Genomic DNA, 27436 nt, shown 5'->3' with positions numbered 1-27436 from the left:
AGCACACCAATCAGGCCCCTGTGTAAGAAATGCATGAGTCTCTGTGGCGCAATCGGTTAGCGCGTTCGGCTGTTAACCGAAAGGTTGGTGGTTCAAGCCCACCCAGGGATGGTGCATTTTGGCTCAAAAATTCAGCGTGACCAACTATGGACTTCTGTTTACCTCTCGCAGGTCTCGTCTGCTGACGTCCAAAAAATCCAATAAACTGCAAGCAATTCTTCTCGCTTGCTTTAGTTTTTCAAAACTTGCCATTCAATTCATAAACATCAAGACTTCATGGGAAGGGTTTGGCTGCAGCGTGTACTGATGCACAGAAGGAAGCTACCCTAGCCAGTCTACTTAAAGAAGCAATGAGGCTCTGCAGGTGCATGTACGTCTCCTACCTTTATTCTGTCATCAGACACACCAGGTGGACTGTCACAAGGACCTCGTGGCGCAATGGTAGCGCGTCTGACTCCAGATCAGAAGGTTGCGTGTTGAAATCACGTCGGGGTCATATTTGCTTTTCCCACTCTGAAATATAAAATTGCTCTTCAGTATCTCGTTATTTCAACCTGACTGCATCTTTGTGCTCTGGGCCTAGTTGTTCTGGCGTTTCGAATGTAAGCTTTGCAGCAGGGAAGTATCATATTGACAGACACCCATGAAGGACATGGTCAACCTTTAAAGCAGGCCAATCTCTATGTTTTACTGGATGCAGCAGAAGTATTTCCTCTTTACCATCTCTTCAAGTGGGCCTGACTGATGTGCTGTTTTGTGCACGCTACGTGGGCTTTGTAAAGCATACCTCTGCCATTTGCATGGCCTCCTAGCGCTGTCAATATTTTCGTGTAATCGCTGAATGCTGCACTGTCCTGGGAACTCTAGGTGTGACTAAAGGATATATGCTGGGGCCCCGAAAGGGGGTCGGCAGTCTAGTGGCAATGGGCATCACTTTGCAGTTTGGGTTTGTGAGCTCAGGTACCGGTCTGGTGTCAGAAACCTGTAAGCGCCCTCCCAATAAACTGTCGGTCCTGGATTGTGAGGATTTCCCCTTATACTGGTCTCAGTAGACACATTTCCATTTTACTTTTTCACTCTCGCATTGCCTCTTTCTCTCTCTCTCATAGATACATTATAGACAAGAGAGACATTGTCAGCGAGAGGGTTGCACAGCACCTTCCCCCATTTCCCTAAGTGCATTGCATGGGGCTCTGGGAGGCGTGCACATTTATCTGAAACACAAAGATCCACTGGCAATAAAAGGCGTAGGACCCCAGTTCGCATTTCTTAGAATTTGAGGAGGCACTCAGAGTTGTCTCGGGCGTGACTGTACATTTCATAGGAGATGTGCTAATCCCCAAACCCTCTTCCTTTGTCCCAGTAATCTGTCCTAGGGCCTCTAGCAAGTTGTTTTCTGAAACAAAGCTTACCTGAACATCCTGTAAAATTGGTAACTTTTCAGTAGCAGTACAGTGCAGTATATAGCATTCCTGTTGCGCACAGCATCTAGATCCAAAAATTGCTTACTCTACCCCAGAAATTAGAATTCACCCAGTCAAACAGAGGGATCTATAAAGAGCATGGCAAGTAGTTAACATAAGCTACTTCCCCCAAGTTCTCTTGGTGCACTCTGCTGCCCTCTTTTAACAGAAGAATGCAACTGCAGGTCTTGCTTCTCAGCAAGGTACCTACATATAGAAACCTTGGTGCACTCTTGCTAAATCTGCTGGAATGTGTCTTCTATTGTGCCCAAGGTGGTTGTGTATTTGGGGACTCAGGGAAGCAAGGGAGCAGTCTAATGCACTGCAGTGCTAAGAGAGGCATGCCTTTTTCAGAAAAAAGTTCAGGTTTTCTGCCAATCAGAAAAAAATAGCAATGCAATCAGGCCAAAGGCAGAACACACATGCCAGTGAGTCTCTGTGGCACAATTGGTTAGCGCGTTTGGCTGTTAACCGAAAAGACGCTGCTGTTTTTGGCACAAAGACACAGAGTGTTCCACTCAGTAAACCTGAGTCATTTCTCCCGTGTTCTCTGGGTTCAGCCTACTGTCCCCTTTTAACACAAGTGCGCAACTGTGGCTTTCTCCTCATAGCAAGTTATGCCTACACAGAGGACATTTGGTGCACTGTTGATGGGCTCTGTCCTCTACTAAATCCCCTGTGTTTGTGGATTAGGGGAGGTAGGGAAGTGCTTGATACCCTGATTTGCTGTGGGAAAAAGAGCTATTTTAGAAATATTTTCAGGTTGCCTGGGAAGCATAAGCAAACAGCACACCAATCAGGCCCCTGTGTAAGAACTGCATGAGTCTCTGTGGCGCAATCGGTTAGCGCGTTCGGCTGTTAACCGAAAGGTTGGTGGTTCAAGCCCACCCAGGGATGGTGCATTTTGGCTCAAAAATTCAGCGTGACCAACTATGGACTTCTGTTTACCTCTCGCAGGTCTCGTCTGCTGACGTCCAAAAAATCCAATAAACTGCAAGCAATTCTGCTCGCTTGCTTTAGTTTTTCAAAACTTGCCATTCAATTCATAAACATCAAGACTTCATGGGAAGGGTTTGGCTGCAGCGTGTACTGATGCACAGAAGGAAGCTATCCTAGCCAGTCTACTTAAAGAAGCAATGAGGCTCTGCAGGTGCATGTACGTCTCCTACCTTTATTCTGTCATCAGACACACCAGGTGGACTGTCACAAGGACCTCGTGGCGCAATGGTAGCACGTCTGACTCCAGATCAGAAGGTTGCGTGTTGAAATCACGTCGGGGTCATATTTGCTTTTCCCACTCTGAAATATAAAATTGCTCTTCAGTATCTCGTTATTTCAACCTGACTGCATCTTTGTGCTCTGGGCCTAGTTGTTCTGGCGTTTCGAATGTAAGCTTTGCAGCAGGGAAGTATCATATTGACAGACACCCATGAAGGACATGGTCAACCTTTGAAGCAGGCCAATCTCTATGTTTTACTGGATGCAGCAGAAGTATTTCCTCTTTACCATCTCTTCAAGTGGGCCTGACTGATGTGCTGTTTTGTGCACGCTACGTGGGCTTTGTAAAGCATACCTCTGCCATTTGCATGGCCTCCTAGCGCTGTCAATATTTTCGTGTAATCGCTGAATGCTGCACTGTCCTGGGAACTCTAGGTGTGACTAAAGGATATATGCTGGGGCCCCGAAAGGGGGTCGGCAGTCTAGTGGCAATGGGCATCACTTTGCAGTTTGGGTTTGTGAGCTCAGGTACCGGTCTGGTGTCAGAAACCTGTAAGCGCCCTCCCAATAAACTGTCGGTCCTGGATTGTGAGGATTTCCCCTTATACTGGTCTCAGTAGACACATTTCCATTTTACTTTTTCACTCTCGCATTGCCTCTTTCTCTCTCTCTCATAGATACATTATAGACAAGAGAGACATTGTCAGCGAGAGGGTTGCACAGCACCTTCCCCCATTTCCCTAAGTGCATTGCATGGGGCTCTGGGAGGCGTGCACATTTATCTGAAACACAAAGATCCACTGGCAATAAAAGGCGTAGGACCCCAGTTCGCATTTCTTAGAATTTGAGGAGGCACTCAGAGTTGTCTCGGGTGTGACTGTACATTTCATAGGAGATGTGCTAATCCCCAAACCCTCTTCCTTTGTCCCAGTAATCTGTCCTAGGGCCTCTAGCAAGTTGTTTTCTGAAACAAAGCTTACCTGAACATCCTGTAAAATTGGTAACTTTTCAGTAGCAGTACAGTGCAGTATATAGCATTCCTGTTGCGCACAGCATCTAGATCCAAAAATTGCTTACTCTACCCCAGAAATTAGAATTCACCCAGTCAAACAGAGGGATCTATAAAGAGCATGGCAAGTAGTTAACATAAGCTACTTCCCCCAAGTTCTCTTGGTGCACTCTGCTGCCCTCTTTTAACAGAAGAATGCAACTGCAGGTCTTGCTTCTCAGCAAGGTACCTACATATAGAAACCTTGGTGCACTCTTGCTAAATCTGCTGGAATGTGTCTTCTATTGTGCCCAAGGTGGTTGTGTATTTGGGGACTCAGGGAAGCAAGGGAGCAGTCTAATGCACTGCAGTGCTAAGAGAGGCATGCCTTTTTCAGAAAAAAGTTCAGGTTTTCTGCCAATCAGAAAAAAATAGCAATGCAATCAGGCCAAAGGCAGAACACACATGCCAGTGAGTCTCTGTGGCACAATTGGTTAGCGCGTTTGGCTGTTAACCGAAAAGACGCTGCTGTTTTTGGCACAAAGACACAGAGTGTTCCACTCAGTAAACCTGAGTCATTTCTCCCGTGTTCTCTGGGTTCAGCCTACTGTCCCCTTTTAACACAAGTGCGCAACTGTGGCTTTCTCCTCATAGCAAGTTATGCCTACACAGAGGACATTTGGTGCACTGTTGATGGGCTCTGTCCTCTACTAAATCCCCTGTGTTTGTGGATTAGGGGAGGTAGGGAAGTGCTTGATACCCTGATTTGCTGTGGGAAAAAGAGCTATTTTAGAAATATTTTCAGGTTGCCTGGGAAGCATAAGCAAACAGCACACCAATCAGGCCCCTGTGTAAGAACTGCATGAGTCTCTGTGGCGCAATCGGTTAGCGCGTTTGGCTGTTAACCGAAAGGTTGGTGGTTCAAGCCCACCCAGGGACGGTGCATTTTGGCTCAAAAATTCAGCGTGACCAACTATGGACTTCTGTTTACCTCTCGCAGGTCTCGTCTGCTGACGTCCAAAAAATCCAATAAACTGCAAGCAATTCTTCTCGCTTGCTTTAGTTTTTCAAAACTTGCCATTCAATTCATAAACATCAAGACTTCATGGGAAGGGTTTGGCTGCAGCGTGTACTGATGCACAGAAGGAAGCTATCCTAGCCAGTCTACTTAAAGAAGCAATGAGGCTCTGCAGGTGCATGTACGTCTCCTACCTTTATTCTGTCATCAGACACACCAGGTGGACCACAAGGACCTCGTGGCGCAATGGTAACGCGTCTGACTCCAGATCAGAAGGTTGCGTGTTCAAATCACGTCGGGCGCATATTTGCTTTTCCCACTCTGAAATACAAAATTGCTCTTCAGTATCTCGTTATTTCAACCTGACTGCATCTTTGTGCTCTGGGCCTAGTTGTTCTGGCGTTTCGAATGTAAGCTTTGCAGCAGGGAAGTATCATATTGACAGACACCCATGAAGGACATGGTCAACCTTTAAAGCAGGCCAATCTCTATGTTTTACTGGATGCAGCAGAAGTATTTCCTCTTTACCATCTCTTCAAGTGGGCCTGACTGATGTGCTGTTTTGTGCACGCTACGTGGGCTTTGTAAAGCATACCTCTGCCATTTGCATGGCCTCCTAGCGCTGTCAATATTTTCGTGTAATCGCTGAATGCTGCACTGTCCTGGGAACTCTAGGTGTGACTAAAGGATATATGCTGGGGCCCCGAAAGGGGGTCGGCAGTCTAGTGGCAATGCCCATCACTTTGTAGTTTGGGTTTGTGAGTTCAGGTACCGGTCTGGTGTCAGAAAACTGTAAGCGCCCTCCCAATCAACTGTCGGTCCTGGATTGTGAGGATTTCCCCTTATACTGGTCTCAGTAGACACATTTCCATTTTACTTTTTCACTCTCGCATTGCCTATTTCTCTCTCTCTCATAGATACATTATAGACAAGAGAGACATTGTCAGCGAGAGGGTTGCACAGCACCTTCCCCCATTTCCCTAAGTGCATTGCATGGGGCTCTGGGAGGCGTGCACATTTATCTGAAACACAAAGATCCACTGGCAATAAAAGGCGTAGGACCCCAGTTCGCATTTCTTAGAATTTGAGGAGGCACTCAGAGTTGTCTCGGGCGTGACTGTACATTTCATAGGAGATGTGCTAATCCCCAAACCCTCTTCCTTTGTCCCAGTAATCTGTCCTAGGGCCTCTAGCAAGTTGTTTTCTGAAACAAAGCTTACCTGAACATCCTGTAAAATTGGTAACTTTTCAGTAGCAGTACAGTGCAGTATATAGCATTCCTGTTGCGCACAGCATCTAGATCCAAAAATTGCTTACTCTACCCCAGAAATTAGAATTCACCCAGTCAAACAGAGGGATCTATAAAGAGCATGGCAAGTAGTTAACATAAGCTACTTCCCCCAAGTTCTCTTGGTGCACTCTGCTGCCCTCTTTTAACAGAAGAATGCAACTGCAGGTCTTGCTTCTCAGCAAGGTACCTACATATAGAAACCTTGGTGCACTCTTGCTAAATCTGCTGGAATGTGTCTTCTATTGTGCCCAAGGTGGTTGTGTATTTGGGGACTCAGGGAAGCAAGGGAGCAGTCTAATGCACTGCAGTGCTAAGAGAGGCATGCCTTTTTCAGAAAAAAGTTCAGGTTTTCTGCCAATCAGAAAAAAATAGCAATGCAATCAGGCCAAAGGCAGAACACACATGCCAGTGAGTCTCTGTGGCACAATTGGTTAGCGCGTTTGGCTGTTAACCGAAAAGACGCTGCTGTTTTTGGCACAAAGACACAGAGTGTTCCACTCAGTAAACCTGAGTCATTTCTCCCGTGTTCTCTGGGTTCAGCCTACTGTCCCCTTTTAACACAAGTGCGCAACTGTGGCTTTCTCCTCATAGCAAGTTATGCCTACACAGAGGACATTTGGTGCACTGTTGATGGGCTCTGTCCTCTACTAAATCCCCTGTGTTTGTGGATTAGGGGAGGTAGGGAAGTGCTTGATACCCTGATTTGCTGTGGGAAAAAGAGCTATTTTAGAAATATTTTCAGGTTGCCTGGGAAGCATAAGCAAACAGCACACCAATCAGGCCCCTGTGTAAGAACTGCATGAGTCTCTGTGGCGCAATCGGTTAGCGCGTTCGGCTGTTAACCGAAAGGTTGGTGGTTCAAGCCCACCCAGGGATGGTGCATTTTGGCTCAAAAATTCAGCGTGACCAACTATGGACTTCTGTTTACCTCTCGCAGGTCTCGTCTGCTGACGTCCAAAAAATCCAATAAACTGCAAGCAATTCTGCTCGCTTGCTTTAGTTTTTCAAAACTTGCCATTCAATTCATAAACATCAAGACTTCATGGGAAGGGTTTGGCTGCAGCGTGTACTGATGCACAGAAGGAAGCTATCCTAGCCAGTCTACTTAAAGAAGCAATGAGGCTCTGCAGGTGCATGTACGTCTCCTACCTTTATTCTGTCATCAGACACACCAGGTGGACTGTCACAAGGACCTCGTGGCGCAATGGTAGCACGTCTGACTCCAGATCAGAAGGTTGCGTGTTGAAATCACGTCGGGGTCATATTTGCTTTTCCCACTCTGAAATATAAAATTGCTCTTCAGTATCTCGTTATTTCAACCTGACTGCATCTTTGTGCTCTGGGCCTAGTTGTTCTGGCGTTTCGAATGTAAGCTTTGCAGCAGGGAAGTATCATATTGACAGACACCCATGAAGGACATGGTCAACCTTTGAAGCAGGCCAATCTCTATGTTTTACTGGATGCAGCAGAAGTATTTCCTCTTTACCATCTCTTCAAGTGGGCCTGACTGATGTGCTGTTTTGTGCACGCTACGTGGGCTTTGTAAAGCATACCTCTGCCATTTGCATGGCCTCCTAGCGCTGTCAATATTTTCGTGTAATCGCTGAATGCTGCACTGTCCTGGGAACTCTAGGTGTGACTAAAGGATATATGCTGGGGCCCCGAAAGGGGGTCGGCAGTCTAGTGGCAATGGGCATCACTTTGCAGTTTGGGTTTGTGAGCTCAGGTACCGGTCTGGTGTCAGAAACCTGTAAGCGCCCTCCCAATAAACTGTCGGTCCTGGATTGTGAGGATTTCCCCTTATACTGGTCTCAGTAGACACATTTCCATTTTACTTTTTCACTCTCGCATTGCCTCTTTCTCTCTCTCTCATAGATACATTATAGACAAGAGAGACATTGTCAGCGAGAGGGTTGCACAGCACCTTCCCCCATTTCCCTAAGTGCATTGCATGGGGCTCTGGGAGGCGTGCACATTTATCTGAAACACAAAGATCCACTGGCAATAAAAGGCGTAGGACCCCAGTTCGCATTTCTTAGAATTTGAGGAGGCACTCAGAGTTGTCTCGGGTGTGACTGTACATTTCATAGGAGATGTGCTAATCCCCAAACCCTCTTCCTTTGTCCCAGTAATCTGTCCTAGGGCCTCTAGCAAGTTGTTTTCTGAAACAAAGCTTACCTGAACATCCTGTAAAATTGGTAACTTTTCAGTAGCAGTACAGTGCAGTATATAGCATTCCTGTTGCGCACAGCATCTAGATCCAAAAATTGCTTACTCTACCCCAGAAATTAGAATTCACCCAGTCAAACAGAGGGATCTATAAAGAGCATGGCAAGTAGTTAACATAAGCTACTTCCCCCAAGTTCTCTTGGTGCACTCTGCTGCCCTCTTTTAACAGAAGAATGCAACTGCAGGTCTTGCTTCTCAGCAAGGTACCTACATATAGAAACCTTGGTGCACTCTTGCTAAATCTGCTGGAATGTGTCTTCTATTGTGCCCAAGGTGGTTGTGTATTTGGGGACTCAGGGAAGCAAGGGAGCAGTCTAATGCACTGCAGTGCTAAGAGAGGCATGCCTTTTTCAGAAAAAAGTTCAGGTTTTCTGCCAATCAGAAAAAAATAGCAATGCAATCAGGCCAAAGGCAGAACACACATGCCAGTGAGTCTCTGTGGCACAATTGGTTAGCGCGTTTGGCTGTTAACCGAAAAGACGCTGCTGTTTTTGGCACAAAGACACAGAGTGTTCCACTCAGTAAACCTGAGTCATTTCTCCCGTGTTCTCTGGGTTCAGCCTACTGTCCCCTTTTAACACAAGTGCGCAACTGTGGCTTTCTCCTCATAGCAAGTTATGCCTACACAGAGGACATTTGGTGCACTGTTGATGGGCTCTGTCCTCTACTAAATCCCCTGTGTTTGTGGATTAGGGGAGGTAGGGAAGTGCTTGATACCCTGATTTGCTGTGGGAAAAAGAGCTATTTTAGAAATATTTTCAGGTTGCCTGGGAAGCATAAGCAAACAGCACACCAATCAGGCCCCTGTGTAAGAACTGCATGAGTCTCTGTGGCGCAATCGGTTAGCGCGTTTGGCTGTTAACCGAAAGGTTGGTGGTTCAAGCCCACCCAGGGACGGTGCATTTTGGCTCAAAAATTCAGCGTGACCAACTATGGACTTCTGTTTACCTCTCGCAGGTCTCGTCTGCTGACGTCCAAAAAATCCAATAAACTGCAAGCAATTCTTCTCGCTTGCTTTAGTTTTTCAAAACTTGCCATTCAATTCATAAACATCAAGACTTCATGGGAAGGGTTTGGCTGCAGCGTGTACTGATGCACAGAAGGAAGCTATCCTAGCCAGTCTACTTAAAGAAGCAATGAGGCTCTGCAGGTGCATGTACGTCTCCTACCTTTATTCTGTCATCAGACACACCAGGTGGACCACAAGGACCTCGTGGCGCAATGGTAACGCGTCTGACTCCAGATCAGAAGGTTGCGTGTTCAAATCACGTCGGGCGCATATTTGCTTTTCCCACTCTGAAATACAAAATTGCTCTTCAGTATCTCGTTATTTCAACCTGACTGCATCTTTGTGCTCTGGGCCTAGTTGTTCTGGCGTTTCGAATGTAAGCTTTGCAGCAGGGAAGTATCATATTGACAGACACCCATGAAGGACATGGTCAACCTTTAAAGCAGGCCAATCTCTATGTTTTACTGGATGCAGCAGAAGTATTTCCTCTTTACCATCTCTTCAAGTGGGCCTGACTGATGTGCTGTTTTGTGCACGCTACGTGGGCTTTGTAAAGCATACCTCTGCCATTTGCATGGCCTCCTAGCGCTGTCAATATTTTCGTGTAATCGCTGAATGCTGCACTGTCCTGGGAACTCTAGGTGTGACTAAAGGATATATGCTGGGGCCCCGAAAGGGGGTCGGCAGTCTAGTGGCAATGCCCATCACTTTGTAGTTTGGGTTTGTGAGTTCAGGTACCGGTCTGGTGTCAGAAAACTGTAAGCGCCCTCCCAATCAACTGTCGGTCCTGGATTGTGAGGATTTCCCCTTATACTGGTCTCAGTAGACACATTTCCATTTTACTTTTTCACTCTCGCATTGCCTATTTCTCTCTCTCTCATAGATACATTATAGACAAGAGAGACATTGTCAGCGAGAGGGTTGCACAGCACCTTCCCCCATTTCCCTAAGTGCATTGCATGGGGCTCTGGGAGGCGTGCACATTTGTCTGAAACACAAAGATCCACTGGCAATAAAAGGCGTAGGACCTTAGTTCGCATTTCCTAGAATTTGAGGTGACACTCAGAGTTGTCTCGGGCGTGACTGTACATTTCATAGGAAATGTGCTAATCCCCAAACCCTCTTCCTTTGTCCCAGTAATCTGTCCTAGGGCCTCTAGCAAGTTGTTTTCTGAAACAAAGCTTACCTGAACATCCTGTAAAATTGGTAACTTTTCAGTAGCAGTACAGTGCAGTATATAGAATTCCTGTTGCGCACAGCATCTAGATCCAAAAATTGCTTACTCTACCCCAGAAATTAGAATTCACCCAGTCAAACAGAGGGATCTATAAAGATCATGGCAAGTAGTTAACATAAGCTACTTCCCCCAAGTTCTCTTGGTGCACTCTGCGGCCCTCTTTTAACAGAAGAATGCAACTGCAGGTCTTGCTTCTCAGCAAGGTACCTACATATAGAAACCTTGGTGCACTCTTGCTAAATCTGCTGGAATGTGTCTTCTATTGTGCCCAAGGTGGTTGTGTATTTGGGGACTCAGGGAAGCAAGGGAGCAGTCTAATGCACTGCAGTGCTAAGAGAGGCATGCCTTTTTCAGAAAAAAGTTCAGGTTTTCTGCCAATCAGAAAAAAATAGCAATGCAATCAGGCCAAAGGCAGAACACACATGCCAGTGAGTCTCTGTGGCACAATTGGTTAGCGCGTTCGGCTGTTAACCGAAAAGACGCTGCTGTTTTTGGCACAAAGACACAGAGTGTTCCACTCAGTAAACCTGAGTCATTTCTCCCGTGTTCTCTGGGTTCAGCCTACTGTCCCCTTTTAACACAAGTGCGCAACTGTGGCTTTCTCCTCATAGCAAGTTATGCCTACACAGAGGACATTTGGTGCACTGTTGATGGGCTCTGTCCTCTACTAAATCCCCTGTGTTTGTGGATTAGGGGAGGTAGGGAAGTGCTTGATACCCTGATTTGCTGTGGGAAATAGAGCTATTTTAGAAATATTTTCAGGTTGCCTGGGAAGCATAAGCAAACAGCACACCAATCAGGCCCCAGTGTAAGCACTGCATGAGTCTCTGTGGCGCAATCGGTTATCGCGTTTGGCTGTTAACCGAAAGGTTGGTGGTTCAAGCCCACCCAGGGACGGTGCATTTTGGCTCAAAAATTCAGCATGACCAACTATGGACTTCTGTTTACCTCTCGCAGGTCTCGTCTGCTGACGTCCAAAAAATCCAATAAACTGTAAGCAATTCTTCTCGCTTGCTTTAGTTTTTCAAAACTTGCCATTCAATTCATAAACATCAAGACTTCATGGGAAGGGTTTGGCTGCAGCGTGTACTGATGCACAGAAGGAAGCTATCCTAGCCAGTCTACCTAAAGAAGCAATGAGGCTCTGCAGGTGCATGTACGTCTCCTACCTTTATTCTGTCATCAGACACACCAGGTGGATTGCCACAAGGACCTCGTGGCGCAATGGTAGCGCGTCTGACTCCAGATCAGAAGGTTGTGTGTTCAAATCACGTCGGGGTCATACTTCCTTTTCCCACTCTGAAATACAAAATTGCTCTTCAGTATCTCGTTATTTCAACCTGACTGCATCTTTGTGCTCTGGGCCTAGTTGTTCTGGCGTTTCGAATGTAAGCTTTGCAGCAGGGAAGTATCATATTGACAGACACCCATGAAGGACATGGTCAACCTTTAAAGCAGGCCAATCTCTATGTTTTACTGGATGCAGCAGAAGTATTTCCTCTTTACCATCTCTTCAAGTGGGCCTGACTGATGTGCTGTTTTGTGCACGCTACGTGGGCTTTGTAAAGCATACCTCTGCCATTTGCATGGCCTCCTAGCGCTGTCAATATTTTCGTGTAATCGCTGAATGCTGCACTGTCCTGGGAACTCTAGGTGTGACTAAAGGATATATGTTGGGGCCCCGAAAGGGGGTCGGCAGTCCAGTGGCAATGCCCATCACTTTGCAGTTTGGGTTTGTGAGTTCAGGTACCGGTCTGGTGTCGGAAACCTGTAAGCGCCCTCCCAATCAACTGTCGGTCCTGGATTGTGAGGATTTCCCCTTATACTGGTCTCAGTAGACACATTTCCATTTTACTTTTTCACTCTCGCATTGCCTATTTCTCTCTCTCTCATAGTTACATTATAGACAAGAGAGACATTGTCAGCGAGAGGGCTTCACAGCACCTTCCCCCCTTTCCCTAAGTGCATTGCAAGGGGCTCTGGGAGGCGTGCACATTTGTCTGGAACACAAAGATCCACTGGCAATAAAAAGCGTAGGTCCCTAGTTTGCATTTCTTAGAATTTGAGGTGGCACTCAGAGTTGTCTCGGGCGTGACTGTACCTTTCATAGGAGATGTGCTAATCCCCAAACCCTCTTCCTTTGTCCCAGTAATCTGTCTTAGTGCCTCTAGCAAGTTGTTTTCTGAAACAAAGCTTACCTGAACATCCTGTAAAATTGGTAACTTTTCAGGAGCAGTACAGTGCAGTATATAGCATTCCTTTTGCGCACAGCATCTAGATCCAAAAATTGCTTACTCTACCCCAGAAATTAGAATTCACCCAGTCAAACAGAGGGATCTATAAAGATCATGGCAAGTAGTTAACATAAGCTACTTCCCCCAAGTTCTCTTGGTGCACTCTGCTGCCCTCTTTTAACAGAAGAATGCAACTGCAGGTCTTGCTTCTCAGCAAGGTACCTACATATAGAAACCTTGGTGCACTCTTGCTAAATCTGCTGGAATGTGTCTTCTATTGTGCCCAGGGTGGTTGTGTATTTGGGGACTCAGGGAAGCAAGGGAGCAGTCTAATGCACTGCAGTGCTAAGAGAGGCATGCCTTTTTCAGAAAAAAGTTCAGGTTTTCTGCCAATCAGAAAAAAATAGCAATGCAATCAGGCCAAAGGCAGAACACACATGCCAGTGAGTCTCTGTGGCACAATTGGTTAGCGCGTTCGGCTGTTAACCGAAAAGACACTGCTGTTTTTGGCACAAAGACACAGAGTGTTCCACTCAGTAAACCTGAGTCATTTCTCCCGTGTTCTCTGGGTTCAGCCTACTGTCCCCTTTTAACACAAGTGCGCAACTGTGGCTTTCTCCTCATAGCAAGTTATGCCTACACAGAGGACATTTGGTGCACTGTTGATGGGCTCTGTCCTCTACTAAATCCCCTGTGTTTGTGGATTAGGGGAGGTAGGGAAGTGCTTGATACCCTGATTTGCTGTGGGAAAAAGAGCTATTTTACAAATATTTTCAGGTTGCCTGGGAAGCATAAGCAAACAGCACACCAATCAGGCCCCTGCGTAAGAACTGCATGAGTCTCTGTGGCGCAATCGGTTAGCGCGTTCGGCTGTTAACCGAAAGGTTGGTGGTTCAAGCCCACCCAGCGACGGTGCATTTTGGCTCAAAAATTCAGCGTGACCAACTATGGACTTCTGTTTACCTCTCGCAGGTCTCGTCTGCTGACGTCCAAAAAATCCAATAAACTGCAAGCAATTCTTCTCGCTTGCTTTAGTTTTTCAAAACTTGCCATTCAATTCATAAACATCAAGACTTCATGGGAAGGGTTTGGCTGCAGCGTGTACTGATGCACAGAAGGAAGCTATCCTAGCCAGTCTACTTAAAGAAGCAATGAGGCTCTGCAGGTGCATGTACGTCTCCTACCTTTATTCTGTCATCAGACACACCAGGTGGACTGCCACAAGGACCTCGTGGCGCAATGGTAGCGCGTCTGACTCCAGATCAGAAGGTTGCGTGTTCAAATCACGTCGGGGTCATATTTGCTTTTCCCACTCTGAAATATAAAATTGCTCTTCAGTATCTCGTTATTTCAACCTGACTGCATCTTTGTGCTCTGGGCCTAGTTGTTCTGGCGTTTCGAATGTAAGCTTTGCAGCAGGGAAGTATCATATTGACAGACACCCATGAAGGACATGGTCAACCTTTAAAGCAGGCCAATCTCTATGTTTTACTGGATGCAGCAGAAGTATTTCCTCTTTACCATCTCTTCAAGTGGGCCTGACTGATGTGCTGTTTTGTGCACGCTACGTGGGCTTTGTAAAGCATACCTCTGCCATTTGCATGGCCTCCTAGCGCTGTCAATATTTTCGTGTAATCGCTGAATGCTGCACTGTCCTGGGAACTCTAGGTGTGACTAAAGGATATATGTTGGGGCCCCGAAAGGGGGTCGGCAGTCTAGTGGCAATGCCCATCACTTTGCAGTTTGGGTTTGTGAGTTCAGGTACCGGTCTGGTGTCGGAAACCTGTAAGCGCCCTCCCAATCAACTGTCGGTCCTGGATTGTGAGGATTTCCCCTTATACTGGTCTCAGTAGACACATTTCCATTTTACTTTTTCACTCTCGCATTGCCTATTTCTCTCTCTCTCATAGTTACATTATAGACAAGAGAGACATTGTCAGCGAGAGGGCTTCACAGCACCTTCCCCCCTTTCCCTAAGTGTATTGCAAGGGGCTCTGGGAGGCGTGCACATTTGTCTGGAACACAAAGATCCACTGGCAATAAAAAGCGTAGGTCCCTAGTTTGCATTTCTTAGAATTTGAGGTGACACTCAGAGTTGTCTCGGGCTTGACTGTACCTTTCATAGGAGATGTGCTAATCCCCAAACCCTCTTCCTTTGTCCCAGTAATCTGTCTTAGTGCCTCTAGCAAGTTGTTTTCTGAAACAAAGCTTACCTGAACATCCTGTAAAATTGGTAACTTTTCAGGAGCAGTACAGTGCAGTATATAGCATTCCTTTTGCGCACAGCATCTAGATCCAAAAATTGCTTACTCTACCCCAGAAATTAGAATTCACCCAGTCAAACAGAGGGATCTATAAAGAGCATGGCAAGTAGTTAACATAAGCTACTTACCCCAAGTTCTCTTGGTGCACTCTGCTGCCCTCTTTTAACAGAAGAATGCAACTGCAGGTCTTGCTTCTCAGCAAGGTACCTACATATAGAATCCTTGGTGCACTCTTGCTAAATCTGCTGGAATGTGTCTTCTATTGTGCCCAAGGTGGTTGTGTATTTGGGGACTCAGGGAAGCAAGGGAGCAGTCTAATGCACTGCAGTGCTAAGAGAGGCATGCCTTTTTCAGAAAAAAGTTCAGGTTTTCTGCCAATCAGAAAAAAATAGCAATGCAATCAGGCCAAAGGCAGAACACACATGCCAGTGAGTCTCTGTGGCGCAATTGGTTAGCGCGTTCGGCTGTTAACCGAAAAGACGCTGCTGTTTTGGGCACAAAGACACAGAGTGTTCCACTCAGTAAACCTGAGTCATTTCTCCCGTGTTCTCTGGGTTCAGCCTACTGTGCCCTTTTAACACAAGTGCGCAACTGTGGCTTTCTCCTCATAGCAAGTTATGCCTACACAGAGGGCATTTGGTGCACTGTTGATGGGCTCTGTCCTCTACTAAATCCCCTGTGTTTGTGGATTACGGGAGGTAGGGAAGTGCTTGATACCCTGATTTGCTGTGGGAAATAGAGCTATTTTAAAAATATTTTCAGGTTGCCTGGGGAGCATAAGCAAACAGCACACCAATCAGGCCCCAGTGTAAGCACTGCATGAGTCTCTGTGGCGCAATCGGTTAGCGCGTTCGGCTGTTAACCGAAAGGTTGGTGGTTCAAGCCCACCCAGGGACGATGCATTTTGGCTCAAAAATTCAGCATGACCAACTATGAACTTCTGTTTACCTCTCGCAGGTCTCGTCTGCTGACGTCCAAAAAATCCAATAAACTGCAAGCAATTCTTCTCGCTTGCTTTAGTTTTTCAAAACTTGCCATTCAATTCATAAACATCAAGACTTCATGGGAAGGGTTTGGCTGCAGCGTGTACTGATGCACAGAAGGAAGCTATCCTAGCCAGTCTACTTAAAGAAGCAATGAGGCTCTGCAGGTGCATGTACGTCTCCTACCTTTATTCTGTCATCAGACACACCAGGTGGAGTGCCGCAAGGACCTCGTGGCGCAATGGTAGCGCGTCTGACTTCAGATCAGAAGGTTGCGTGTTCAAATCACTTCGGGGGCATATTTGCTTTTCCCACTCTGAAATATAAAATTGCTCTTCAGTATCTCGTTATTTCAACCTGACTGCATCTTTGTGCTCTGGGCCTAGTTGTTCTGGCGTTTCGAATGTAAACTTTGCAGCAGGGAAGTATCATATTGACAGACACCCATGAAGGACATGGTCAACCTTTAAAGCAGGCCAATCTCTATGTTTTACTGGATGCAGCAGAAGTATTTCCTCTTTACCATCTCTTCAAGTGGGCCTGACTGATGTGCTGTTTTGTGCACGCTACGTGGGCTTTGTAAAGCATACCTCTGCCATTTGCATGGCCTCCTAGCGCTGTCAATATTTTCGTGTAATCGCTGAATGCTGCACTGTCCTGGGAACTCTAGGTGTGACTAAAGGATATATGCTGGGGCCCCGAAAGGGGGTCGGCAGTCTAGTGGCAATGACCATCACTTTGCAGTTTGGGTTTGTAAGTTCAGGTACCGGTCTGGTGTCAGAAAACTGTAAGCGCCCTCCCAATCAACTGTCGGTCCTGGATTGTGAGGATTTCCCCTTATACTGGTCTCAGTAGACACATTTCCATTTTACTTTTTCACTCTCGCATTGCCTATTTCTCTCTCTCTCATAGATACATTATAGACAAGAGAGACATTGTCAGCGAGAGGGTTGCACAGCACCTTCCCCCATTTCCCTAAGTGCATTGCATGGGGCTCTGGGAGGCGTGCACATTTGTCTGAAACACAAAGATCCACTGGCAATAAAAAGCGTAGGACCCCAGTTCGCATTTCTTAGAATTTGAGGAGGCACTCAGAGTTGTCTCGGGCGTGACTGTACCTTTCACAGGAGATGTGCTAATCCCCAAACCCTCTTCCTTTGTCCCAGTAATCTGTCCTAGGGCCTCTAGCAAGTTGTTTTCTGAAACAAAGCTTACCTGAACATCCTGTAAAATTGGTAACTTTTCAGTAGCAGTACAGTGCAGTATATAGCATTCCTGTTGCGCACAGCATCTAGATCCAAAAATTGCTTACTCTACCCCAGAAATTAGAATTCACCCAGTCAAACAGAGGGATCTATAAAGATCATGGCAAGTAGTTAACATAAGCTACTTCCCCCAAGTTCTCTTGGTGCACTCTGCTGCCCTCTTTTAACAGAAGAATGCAACTGCAGGTCTTGCTTCTCAGCAAGGTACCTACATATAGAAACCTTGGTGCACTCTTGCTAAATCTGCTGGAATGTGTCTTCTATTGTGCCCAAGGTGGTTGTGTATTTGGGGACTCAGGGAAGCAAGGGAGCAGTCTAATGCACTGCAGTGCTAAGAGAGGCATGCCTTTTTCAGAAAAAAGTTCAGGTTTTCTGCCAATCAGAAAAAAATAGCAATGCAATCAGGCCAAAGGCAGAACACACATGCCAGTGAGTCTCTGTGGCACAATTGGTTAGCGCGTTCGGCCGTTAACCGAAAAGACGCTGCTGTTTTTGGCACAAAGACACAGAGTGTTCCACTCAGTAAACCTGAGTCATTTCTCCCGTGTTCTCTGGGTTCAGCCTACTGTCCCCTTTTAACACAAGTGCGCAACTGTGGCTTTCTCCTCATAGCAAGTTATGCCTACACAGAGGACATTTGGTGCACTGTTGATGGGCTCTGTCCTCTACTAAATCCCCTGTGTTTGTGGATTAGGGGAGGTAGGGAAGTGCTTGATACCCTGATTTGCTGTGGGAAAAAGAGCTATTTTAGAAATATTTTCAGGTTGCCTGGGAAGCATAAGCAAACAGCACACCAATCAGGCCCCAGTGTAAGCACTGCATGAGTCTCTGTGGCGCAATCGGTTAGCGCGTTCGGCTGTTAACAGAAAGGTTGGTGGTTCAAGCCCACCCAGGGACGATGTATTTTGGCTCAAAAATTCAGCGTGACCAACTATGAACTTCTGTTTACCTCTCGCAGGTCTCGTCTGCTGAAGTCCAAAAAATCCAATAAACTGCAAGCAATTCTTCTCGCTTGCTTTAGTTTTTCAAAACTTGCCATTCAATTCATAAACATCAAGACTTCATGGGAAGGGTTTGGCTGCAGCGTGTACTGATTCACAGAAGGAAGCTATCCTAGCCAGTCTACTTAAAGAAGCAATGAGGCTCTGCAGGTGCATGTACGTCTCCTACCTTTATTCTGTCATCAGACACACCAGGTGGCTTGCCGCAAGGACCTCGTGGCGCAATGGTAGCACGTCTGACTCCAGATCAGAAGGTTGCATGTTCAAATCACGTCGGGGTCATATTTGCTTTTCCCACTCTGAAATGCAAAATTGCTCTTCAGTATCTCGTTATTTCAACCTGACTGCATCTTTGTGCTCTGGGCCTAGTTGTTCTGGCGTTTCGAATGTAAGCTTTGCAGCAGGGAAGTATCATATTGACAGACACCCATGAAGGACATGGTCAACCTTTAAAGCAGGCCAATCTCTATGTTTTACTGGATGCAGCAGAAGTATTTCCTCTTTACCATCTCTTCAAGTGGGCCTGACTGATGTGCTGTTTTGTGCACGCTACGTGGGCTTTGTAAAGCATACCTCTGCCATTTGCATGGCCTCCTAGCGCTGTCAATATTTTCGTGTAATCGCTGAATGCTGCACTGTCCTGGGAACTCTAGGTGTGACTAAAGAATATATGCTGGGGCCCCGAAAGGGGGTCGGCAGTCTAGTGGCAATGCCCATCACTTTGCAGTTTAGGTTTGTGAGTTCAGGTACCGGTCTGGTGTCGGAAACCTGTAAGCGCCCTCCCAATCAACTGTCGGTCCTGGATTGTGAGGATTTCCCCTTATACTGGTCTCAGTAGACACATTTCCATTTTACTTTTTCACTCTCGCATTGCCTATTTCTCGCTCTCTCATAGATACATTATAGACAAGAGAGACATTGTCAGCGAGAGGGCTTCACAGCACCTTCCCCCATTTCCCTAAGTGCATTGCAAGGGGCTCTGGGAGGCGTGCACATTTGTCTGAAACACAAAGATCCACTGGAAATAAAAAGCGTAGGACCCCAGTTCGCATTTCTTAGAATTTGAGGAGGCACTCAGAGTTGTCTCGGGCGTGACTGTACCTTTCATAGGAGATGTGCTAATCCCCAAACCCTCTTCCTTTGTCCCAGTAATCTGTCCTAGGGCCTCTAGCAAGTTGTTTTCTGAAACAAAGCTTACCTGAACATCCTGTAAAATTGGTAACTTTTCAGTAGCAGTACAGGGCAGTATATAGCATTCCTGTTGCGCACAGCATCTAGATCCAAAAATTGCTTACTCTACCCCAGAAATTAGAATTCACCCAGTCAAACAGAGGGATCTATAAAGATCATGGCAAGTAGTTAACATAAGCTACTTCCCCCAAGTTCTCTTGGTGCACTCTGCGGCCCTCTTTTAACAGAAGAATGCAACTGCAGGTCTTGCTTCTCAGCAAGGTACCTACATATAGAAACCTTGGTGCACTCTTGCTAAATCTGCTGGAATGTGTCTTTTATTGTGCCCAAGGTGGTTGTGTATTTGGGGACTCAGGGAAGCAAGGGAGCAGTCTAATGCACTGCAGTGCTAAGAGAGGCATGCCTTTTTCAGAAAAAAGTTCAGGTTTTCTGCCAATCAGAAAAAAATAGCAATGCAATCAGGCCAAAGGCAGAACACACATGCCAGTGAGTCTCTGTGGCACAATTGGTTAGCGCGTTCGGCTGTTAACCGAAAAGACGCTGCTGTTTTTGGCACAAAGACACAGAGTGTTCCACTCAGTAAACCTGAGTCATTTCTCCCGTGTTCTCTGGGTTCAGCCTACTGTCCCCTTTTAACACAAGTGCGCAACTGTGGCTTTCTCCTCATAGCAAGTTATGCCTACACAGAGGACATTTGGTGCACTGTTGATGGGCTCTGTCCTCTACTAAATCCCCTGTGTTTGTGGATTAGGGGAGGTAGGGAAGTGCTTGATACCCTGATTTGCTGTGGGAAATAGAGCTATTTTAGAAATATTTTCAGGTTGCCTGGGGAGCATAAGCAAACAGCACACCAATCAGGCCCCAGTGTAAGCACTGCATGAGTCTCTGTGGCGCAATCGGTTAGCGCGTTCGGCTGTTAACCGAAAGGTTGGTGCTTCAAGCCCACCCAGGGACGATGCATTTTGGCTCAAAAATTCAGCATGACCAACTATGAACTTCTGTTTACCTCTCGCAGGTCTCGTCTGCTGACGTCCAAAAAATCCAATAAACTGCAAGCAATTCTTCTCGCTTGCTTTAGTTTTTCAAAACTTGCCATTCAATTCATAAACATCAAGACTTCATGGGAAGGGTTTGGCTGCAGCGTGTACTGATGCACAGAAGGAAGCTTTCCTAGCCAGTCTACTTAAAGAAGCAATGAGGCTCTGCAGGTCCATGTACGTCTCCTACCTTTACTCTGTCATCAGACACACCAGGTGGACTGCCACAAGGACCTCGTGGCGCAATGGTAGCGCGTCTGACTCCAGATCAGAAGGTTGCGTGTTCAAATCACGTCGGGGTCATACTTCCTTTTCCCACTCTGAAATACAAAATTGCTCTTCAGTATCTCGTTATTTCAACCTGACTGCATCTTTGTGCTCTGGGCCTAGTTGTTCTGGCGTTTCGAATGTAAGCTTTGCAGCAGGGAAGTATCATATTGACAGACACCCATGAAGGACATGGTCAACCTTTAAAGCAGGCCAATCTCTATGTTTTACTGGATGCAGCAGAAGTATTTCCTCTTTACCATCTCTTCAAGTGGGCCTGACTGATGTGCTGTTTTGTGCACGCTACGTGGGCTTTGTAAAGCATACCTCTGCCATTTGCATGGCCTCCTAGCGCTGTCAATATTTTCGTGTAATCGCTGAATGCTGCACTGTCCTGGGAACTCTAGGTGTGACTAAAGGATATATTTTGGGGCCCCGAAAGGGGGTCGGCAGTCTAGTGGCAATGGGCATCACTTTGCAGTTTGGGTTTGTGAGTTCAGGTACCGGTCTGGTGTCGGAAACCTGTAAGCGCCCTCCCAATCAACTGTCGGTCCTGGATTGTGAGGATTTCCCCTTATACTGGTCTCAGTAGACACATTTCCATTTTACTTTTTCACTCTCGCATTGCCTATTTCTCTCTCTCTCATAGTTACATTATAGACAAGAGAGACATTGTCAGCGAGAGGGCTTCACAGCACCTTCCCCCCTTTCCCTAAGTGCATTGCAAGGGGCTCTGGGAGGCGTGCACATTTGTCTGAAACACAAAGATCCCCTAGCAATAAAAAGCGTAGGACCCTAGTTTGCATTTCTTAGAATTTGAGGTGACACTCAGAGTTGTCTCGGGCGTGACTGTACCTTTCATAGGAGATGTGCTAATCCCCAAACCCTCTTCCTTTGTCCCAGTAATCTGTCTTAGTGCCTCTAGCAAGTTGTTTTCTGAAACAAAGCTTACCTGAACATCCTGTAAAATTGGTAACTTTTCAGTAGCAGTACAGTGCAGTATATAGCATTCCTGTTGCGCACAGCATCTAGATCCAAAAATTGCTTACTCTACCCCAGAAATTAGAATTCACCCAGTCAAACAGAGGGATCTATAAAGAGCATGGCAAGTAGTTAACATAAGCTACTTCCCCCAAGTTCTCTTGGTGCACTCTGCTGCCCTCTTTTAACAGAAGAATGCAACTGCAGGTCTTGCTTCTCAGCAAGGTACCTACATATAGAATCCTTGTTGCACTCTTGCTAAATCTGCTGGAATGTGTCTTCTATTGTGCCCAAGGTGGTTGTGTATTTGGGGACTCAGGGAAGCAAGGGAGCAGTCTAATGCACTGCAGTGCTAAGAGAGGCATGCCTTTTTCAGAAAAAAGTTCAGGTTTTCTGCCAATCAGAAAAAAATAGCAATGCAATCAGGCCAAAGGCAGAACACACATGCCAGTGAGTCTCTGTGGCGCAATTGGTTAGCGCGTTCGGCTGTTAACCGAAAAGACGCTGCTGTTTTTGGCACAAAGACACAGAGTGTTCCACTCAGTAAACCTGAGTCATTTCTCCCGTGTTCTCTGGGTTCAGCCTACTGTCCCCTTTTAACACAAGTGCGCAACTGTGGCTTTCTCCTCATAGCAAGTTATGCCTACACAGAGGGCATTTGGTGCACTGTTGATGGGCTCTGTCCTCTATTAAATCCCCTGTGTTTGTGGATTAGGGGAGGTAGGGAAGTGCTTGATACCCTGATTTGCTGTGGGAAATAGAGCTATTTTAGAAATATTTTCAGGTTGCCTGGGAAGCATAAGCAAACAGCACACCAATCAGGCCCCTGTGTAAGAACTGCATGAGTCTCTGTGGCGCAATCGGTTAGCGCGTTCGGCTGTTAACCGAAAGGTTGGTGGTTCAAGCCCACCCAGGGACGATGCATTTTGGCTCAAAAATTCAGCATGACCAACTATGAACTTCTGTTTACCTCTCGCAGGTCTCGTCTGCTGACGTCCAAAAATCCAATAAACTGCAAGCAATTCTTCTCGCTTGCTTTAGTTTTTCAAAACTTGCCATTCAATTCATAAACATCAAGACTTCATGGGAAGGGTTTGGCTGCAGCGTGTACTGATGCACAGAAGGAAGCTATCCTAGCCAGTCTACTTAAAGAAGCAATGAGGATCTGCAGGTGCATGTACGTCTCCTACCTTTATTCTGTCATCAGACACACCAGGTGGACTGCCGCAAGGACCTCGTGGCGCAATGGTAGCGCGTCTGACTCCAGATCCGAAGGTTTCGTGTTCAAATCACGTTGGGGTCATATTTGCTATTCCCACTCTGAAATACAAAATTGCTCTTCAGTATCTCGTTATTTCAACCTGACTGCATCTTTGTGCTCTGGGCCTAGTTGTTCTGGCGTTTCGAATGTAAACTTTGCAGCAGGGAAGTATCATATTGACAGACACCCATGAAGGACATGGTCAACCTTTAAAGCAGGCCAATCTCTATGTTTTACTGGATGCAGCAGAAGTATTTCCTCTTTACCATCTCTTCAAGTGGGCCTGACTGATGTGCTGTTTTGTGCACGCTACGTGGGCTTTGTAAAGCATACCTCTGCCATTTGCATGGCCTCCTAGCGCTGTCAATATTTTCGTGTAATCGCTGAATGCTGCACTGTCCTGGGAACTCTAGGTGTGACTAAAGGATATATGCTGGGGCCCTGAAAGGGGGTCGGCAGTCTAGTGGCAATGCCCATCACTTTGCAGTTTGGGTTTGTGAGTTCAGGTACCGGTCTGGTGTCGGAAACCTGTAAGCGCCCTCCCAATCAACTGTCGGTCCTGGATTGTGAGGATTTCCCCTTATACTGGTCTCAGTAGACACATTTCCATTTTACTTTTTCACTCTCGCATTGCCTATTTCTCTCTCTCTCATAGATACATTATAGACAAGAGAGACATTGTCAGCGAGAGGGTTGCACAGCACCTTCCCCCATTTCCCTAAGTGCATTGCAAGGGGCTCTGGGAGGCGTGCACATTTGTCTGAAACACAAAGATCCACTGGCAATAAAAAGCGTAGGTCCCTAGTTTGCATTTCTTAGAATTTGAGGTGACACTCAGAGTTGTCTCGGGCGTGACTGTACCTCTCATAGGAGATGTGCTAATCCCCAAACCCTCTTCCTTTGTCCCAGTAATCTGTCTTAGTGCCTCTAGCAAGTTGTTTTCTGAAACAAAGCTTACCTGAACATCCTGTAAAGTTGGTAACTTTTCAGTAGCAGTACAGTGCAGTGTATAGCATTCCTGTTGCGCACAGCATCTAGATCCAAAAATTGCTTACTCTACCCCAGAAATTAGAATTCACCCAGTCAAACAGAGGGATCTATAAAGAGCATGGCAAGTAGTTAACATAAGCTACTTCCCCCAAGTTCTCTTGGTGCACTCTGCTGCCCTCTTTTAACAGAAGAATGCAACTGCAGGTCTTGCTTCTCAGCAAGGTACCTACATATAGAATCCTTGTTGCACTCTTGCTAAATCTGCTGGAATGTGTCTTCTATTGTGCCCAAGGTGGTTGTGTATTTGGGGACTCAGGGAAGCAAGGGAGCAGTCTAATGCACTGCAGTGCTAAGAGAGGCATGCCTTTTTCAGAAAAAAGTTCAGGTTTTCTGCCAATCAGAAAAAAATAGCAATGCAATCAGGCCAAAGGCAGAACACACATGCCAGTGAGTCTCTGTGGCGCAATTGGTTAGCTCGTTCGGCTGTTAACCGAAAAGACGCTGCTGTTTTTGGCACAAAGACACAGAGTGTTCCACTCAGTAAACCTGAGTCATTTCTCCCGTGTTCTCTGGGTTCAGCCTACTGTCCCCTTTTAACACAAGTGCGCAACTGTGGCTTTCTCCTCATAGCAAGTTATGCCTACACAGAGGGCATTTGGTGCACTGTTGATGGGCTCTGTCCTCTATTAAATCCCCTGTGTTTGTGGATTAGGGGAGGTAGGGAAGTGCTTGATACCCTGATTTGCTGTGGGAAATAGAGCTATTTTAGAAATATTTTCAGGTTGCCTGGGAAGCATAAGCAAACAGCACACCAATCAGGCCCCTGTGTAAGAACTGCATGAGTCTCTGTGGCGCAATCGGTTAGCGCGTTCGGCTGTTAACCGAAAGGTTGGTGGTTCAAGCCCACCCAGGGACGGTGCATTTTGGCTCAAAAATTCAGCGTGACCAACTATGGACTTCTGTTTACCTCTCGCAGGTCTCGTCTGCTGACGTCCAAAAATCCAATAAACTGCAAGCAATTCTTCTCGCTTGCTTTAGTTTTTCAAAACTTGCCATTCAATTCATAAACATCAAGACTTCATGGGAAGGGTTTGGCTGCAGCGTGTACTGAAGCACAGAAGGAAGCTATCCTAGCCAGTCTACTTAAAGAAGCAATGAGGCTCTGCAGGTGCATGTACGTCTCCTACCTTTATTCTGTCATCAGACACACCAGGTGGACTGCCGCAAGGACCTCGTGGCGCAATGGTAGCGCGTCTGACTCCAGATCCGAAGGTTTCGTGTTCAAATCACGTTGGGGTCATATTTGCTATTCCCACTCTGAAATACAAAATTGCTCTTCAGTATCTCGTTATTTCAACCTGACTGCATCTTTGTGGTCTGGGCCTAGTTGTTCTGGCGTTTCGAATGTAAACTTTGCAGCAGGGAAGTATCATATTGACAGACACCCATGAAGGACATGGTCAACCTTTAAAGCAGGCCAATCTCTATGTTTTACTGGATGCAGCAGAAGTATTTCCTCTTTACCATCTCTTCAAGTGGGCCTGACTGATGTGCTGTTTTGTGCACGCTACGTGGGCTTTGTAAAGCATACCTCTGCCATTTGCATGGCCTCCTAGCGCTGTCAATATTTTCGTGTAATCGCTGAATGCTGCACTGTCCTGGGAACTCTAGGTGTGACTAAAGGATATATGCTGGGGCCCCGAAAGGGGGTCGGCAGTCTAGTGGCAATGCCCATCACTTTGCAGTTTGGGTTTGTAAGTTCAGGTACCGGTCTGGTGTCAGAAAACTGTAAGCGCCCTCCCAATCAACTGTCGGTCCTGGATTGTGAGGATTTCCCCTTATACTGGTCTCTGTAGACACATTTCCATTTTACTTTTTCACTCTCGCATTGCCTATTTCTCTCTCTCTCATAGATACATTATAGACAAGAGAGACATTGTCAGCGAGAGGGTTGCACAGCACCTTCCCCCATTTCCCTAAGTGCATTGCAAGGGGCTCTGGGAGGCGTGCACATTTGTCTGAAACACAAAGATCCACTGGCAATAAAAAGCGTAGGTCCCTAGTTTGCATTTCTTAGAATTTGAGGTGACACTCAGAGTTGTCTCGGGCGTGACTGTACCTTTCATAGGAGATGTGCTAATCCCCAAACCCTCTTCCTTTGTCCCAGTAATCTGTCCTAGGGCCTCTAGCAAGTTGTTTTCTGAAACAAAGCTTACCTGAACATCCTGTAAAATTGGTAACTTTTCAGTAGCAGTACAGTGCAGTATATAGCATTCCTGTTGCGCAGAGCATCTAGATCCAAAAATTGCTTACTCTACCCCAGAAATTAGAATTCACCCAGTCAAACAGAGGGATCTATAAAGAGCATGGCAAGTAGTTAACATAAGCTACTTCCCCCAAGTTCTCTTGGTGCACTCTGCTGCCCTCTTTTAACAGAAGAATGCAACTGCAGGTCTTGCTTCTCAGCAAGGTACCTACATATAGAATCCTTGGTGCACTCTTGCTAAATCTGCTGGAATGTGTCTTCTATTGTGCCCAAGGTGGTTGTGTATTTGGGGACTCAGGGAAGCAAGGGAGCAGTCTAATGCACTGCAGTGCTAAGAGAGGCATGCCTTTTTCAGAAAAAAGTTCAGGTTTTCTGCCAATCAGAAAAAAATAGCAATGCAATCAGGCCAAAGGCAGAACACACATGCCAGTGAGTCTCTGTGGCGCAATTGGTTAGCGCGTTCGGCTGTTAACCGAAAAGACGCTGCTGTTTTTGGCACAAAGACACAGAGTGTTCCACTCAGTAAACCTGAGTCATTTCTCCCGTGTTCTCTGGGTTCAGCCTACTGTCCCCTTTTAACACAAGTGCGCAACTGTGGCTTTCTCCTCATAGCAATGAAGTGGGAGAATGGAAGACCAGACTCCCGTCCTTCACCTCTCGCGCTTGGCCTAGAGGGTCACGGCCCAGACACCCGCCGCGAGAAGAGTTTGTCCAGTTACCAGACGACCAGGTACCCTGGTACAGGAACATACGGATGTGTCCACCTGTTTGCCCAGCAGCCCGCACTGGCCATGCCGACACCTGCGGCTCGGATCAGCTAGACTAAAAACCACACGTCGTTAGAGATGCCATGACGACCTAGACAACGGGAAGCACATCAGTACAAATATACACGCCTAACATTTCCACACCAATCTACACGAAGAACATACTCAGTGCTCTGACGTAGGCGACAGGCATACTCACGGACGTGCATCTTTATTATTTTTACATAGGCTTTCAGAATGCAGAAACGCAAGATGCATCATGAACTCATCTATAACGCCGCTTGCTCACGCTTCTCTTGAAACCCGTTACCACCATGAGAGGTATAATAGAAACACGATACTGGTCATGGAAATATATGCCACTATAACCTAAAGCACCCATGCCCGAAATGGATCACTTATACACCAGGCCAAGTAGGCCTCAGGCAAGAGTTCCCGTGGACATTAACAAAGCAAAAGTCAGGTTGCTGATCCCG

The 27436-nt window shown here is 46.5% G+C and overlaps 15 non-coding genes across 15 annotated transcripts; all 15 read left to right on the top strand.

The window, feature by feature from the left end:
* The first annotated feature begins 37 nt into the window (after positions 1 to 37).
* Positions 38 to 111, top strand: TRNAN-GUU (transfer RNA asparagine (anticodon GUU)). Its single transcript has one exon. It is a non-coding gene; the product is annotated as a tRNA-Asn (tRNA).
* A 313-nt stretch (positions 112 to 424) lies between these two features.
* TRNAW-CCA (transfer RNA tryptophan (anticodon CCA)) lies at positions 425 to 496 on the top strand. The gene has a single exon. It is a non-coding gene; the product is annotated as a tRNA-Trp (tRNA).
* Positions 497 to 2286: 1790 nt separating this feature from the next.
* On the top strand, positions 2287 to 2360 carry TRNAN-GUU (transfer RNA asparagine (anticodon GUU)). The gene has a single exon. It is a non-coding gene; the product is annotated as a tRNA-Asn (tRNA).
* A 2175-nt stretch (positions 2361 to 4535) lies between these two features.
* TRNAN-GUU (transfer RNA asparagine (anticodon GUU)) lies at positions 4536 to 4609 on the top strand. The gene has a single exon. It is a non-coding gene; the product is annotated as a tRNA-Asn (tRNA).
* Positions 4610 to 6781: 2172 nt separating this feature from the next.
* On the top strand, positions 6782 to 6855 carry TRNAN-GUU (transfer RNA asparagine (anticodon GUU)). Its single transcript has one exon. It is a non-coding gene; the product is annotated as a tRNA-Asn (tRNA).
* Positions 6856 to 9030: 2175 nt separating this feature from the next.
* On the top strand, positions 9031 to 9104 carry TRNAN-GUU (transfer RNA asparagine (anticodon GUU)). The gene has a single exon. It is a non-coding gene; the product is annotated as a tRNA-Asn (tRNA).
* A 2559-nt stretch (positions 9105 to 11663) lies between these two features.
* Positions 11664 to 11735, top strand: TRNAW-CCA (transfer RNA tryptophan (anticodon CCA)). The gene has a single exon. It is a non-coding gene; the product is annotated as a tRNA-Trp (tRNA).
* Positions 11736 to 13525: 1790 nt separating this feature from the next.
* On the top strand, positions 13526 to 13599 carry TRNAN-GUU (transfer RNA asparagine (anticodon GUU)). The gene has a single exon. It is a non-coding gene; the product is annotated as a tRNA-Asn (tRNA).
* A 313-nt stretch (positions 13600 to 13912) lies between these two features.
* Positions 13913 to 13984, top strand: TRNAW-CCA (transfer RNA tryptophan (anticodon CCA)). Its single transcript has one exon. It is a non-coding gene; the product is annotated as a tRNA-Trp (tRNA).
* Positions 13985 to 15774: 1790 nt separating this feature from the next.
* TRNAN-GUU (transfer RNA asparagine (anticodon GUU)) lies at positions 15775 to 15848 on the top strand. Its single transcript has one exon. It is a non-coding gene; the product is annotated as a tRNA-Asn (tRNA).
* A 2175-nt stretch (positions 15849 to 18023) lies between these two features.
* TRNAN-GUU (transfer RNA asparagine (anticodon GUU)) lies at positions 18024 to 18097 on the top strand. Its single transcript has one exon. It is a non-coding gene; the product is annotated as a tRNA-Asn (tRNA).
* Positions 18098 to 20272: 2175 nt separating this feature from the next.
* On the top strand, positions 20273 to 20346 carry TRNAN-GUU (transfer RNA asparagine (anticodon GUU)). Its single transcript has one exon. It is a non-coding gene; the product is annotated as a tRNA-Asn (tRNA).
* A 313-nt stretch (positions 20347 to 20659) lies between these two features.
* TRNAW-CCA (transfer RNA tryptophan (anticodon CCA)) lies at positions 20660 to 20731 on the top strand. Its single transcript has one exon. It is a non-coding gene; the product is annotated as a tRNA-Trp (tRNA).
* A 1790-nt stretch (positions 20732 to 22521) lies between these two features.
* Positions 22522 to 22595, top strand: TRNAN-GUU (transfer RNA asparagine (anticodon GUU)). The gene has a single exon. It is a non-coding gene; the product is annotated as a tRNA-Asn (tRNA).
* Positions 22596 to 24769: 2174 nt separating this feature from the next.
* Positions 24770 to 24843, top strand: TRNAN-GUU (transfer RNA asparagine (anticodon GUU)). The gene has a single exon. It is a non-coding gene; the product is annotated as a tRNA-Asn (tRNA).
* The last annotated feature ends 2593 nt before the right edge of the window (positions 24844 to 27436 follow it).

The sequence above is a fragment of the Ambystoma mexicanum genome, chromosome 11, assembly GCF_040938575.1.
Source record: "Ambystoma mexicanum isolate Mex_15411 chromosome 11, UKY_AmexF1_1, whole genome shotgun sequence".
In the NCBI taxonomy this organism is placed as follows: Eukaryota; Metazoa; Chordata; class Amphibia; order Caudata; family Ambystomatidae; genus Ambystoma; species Ambystoma mexicanum.
This window is presented reverse-complemented; position numbering and strand designations above follow the sequence as displayed.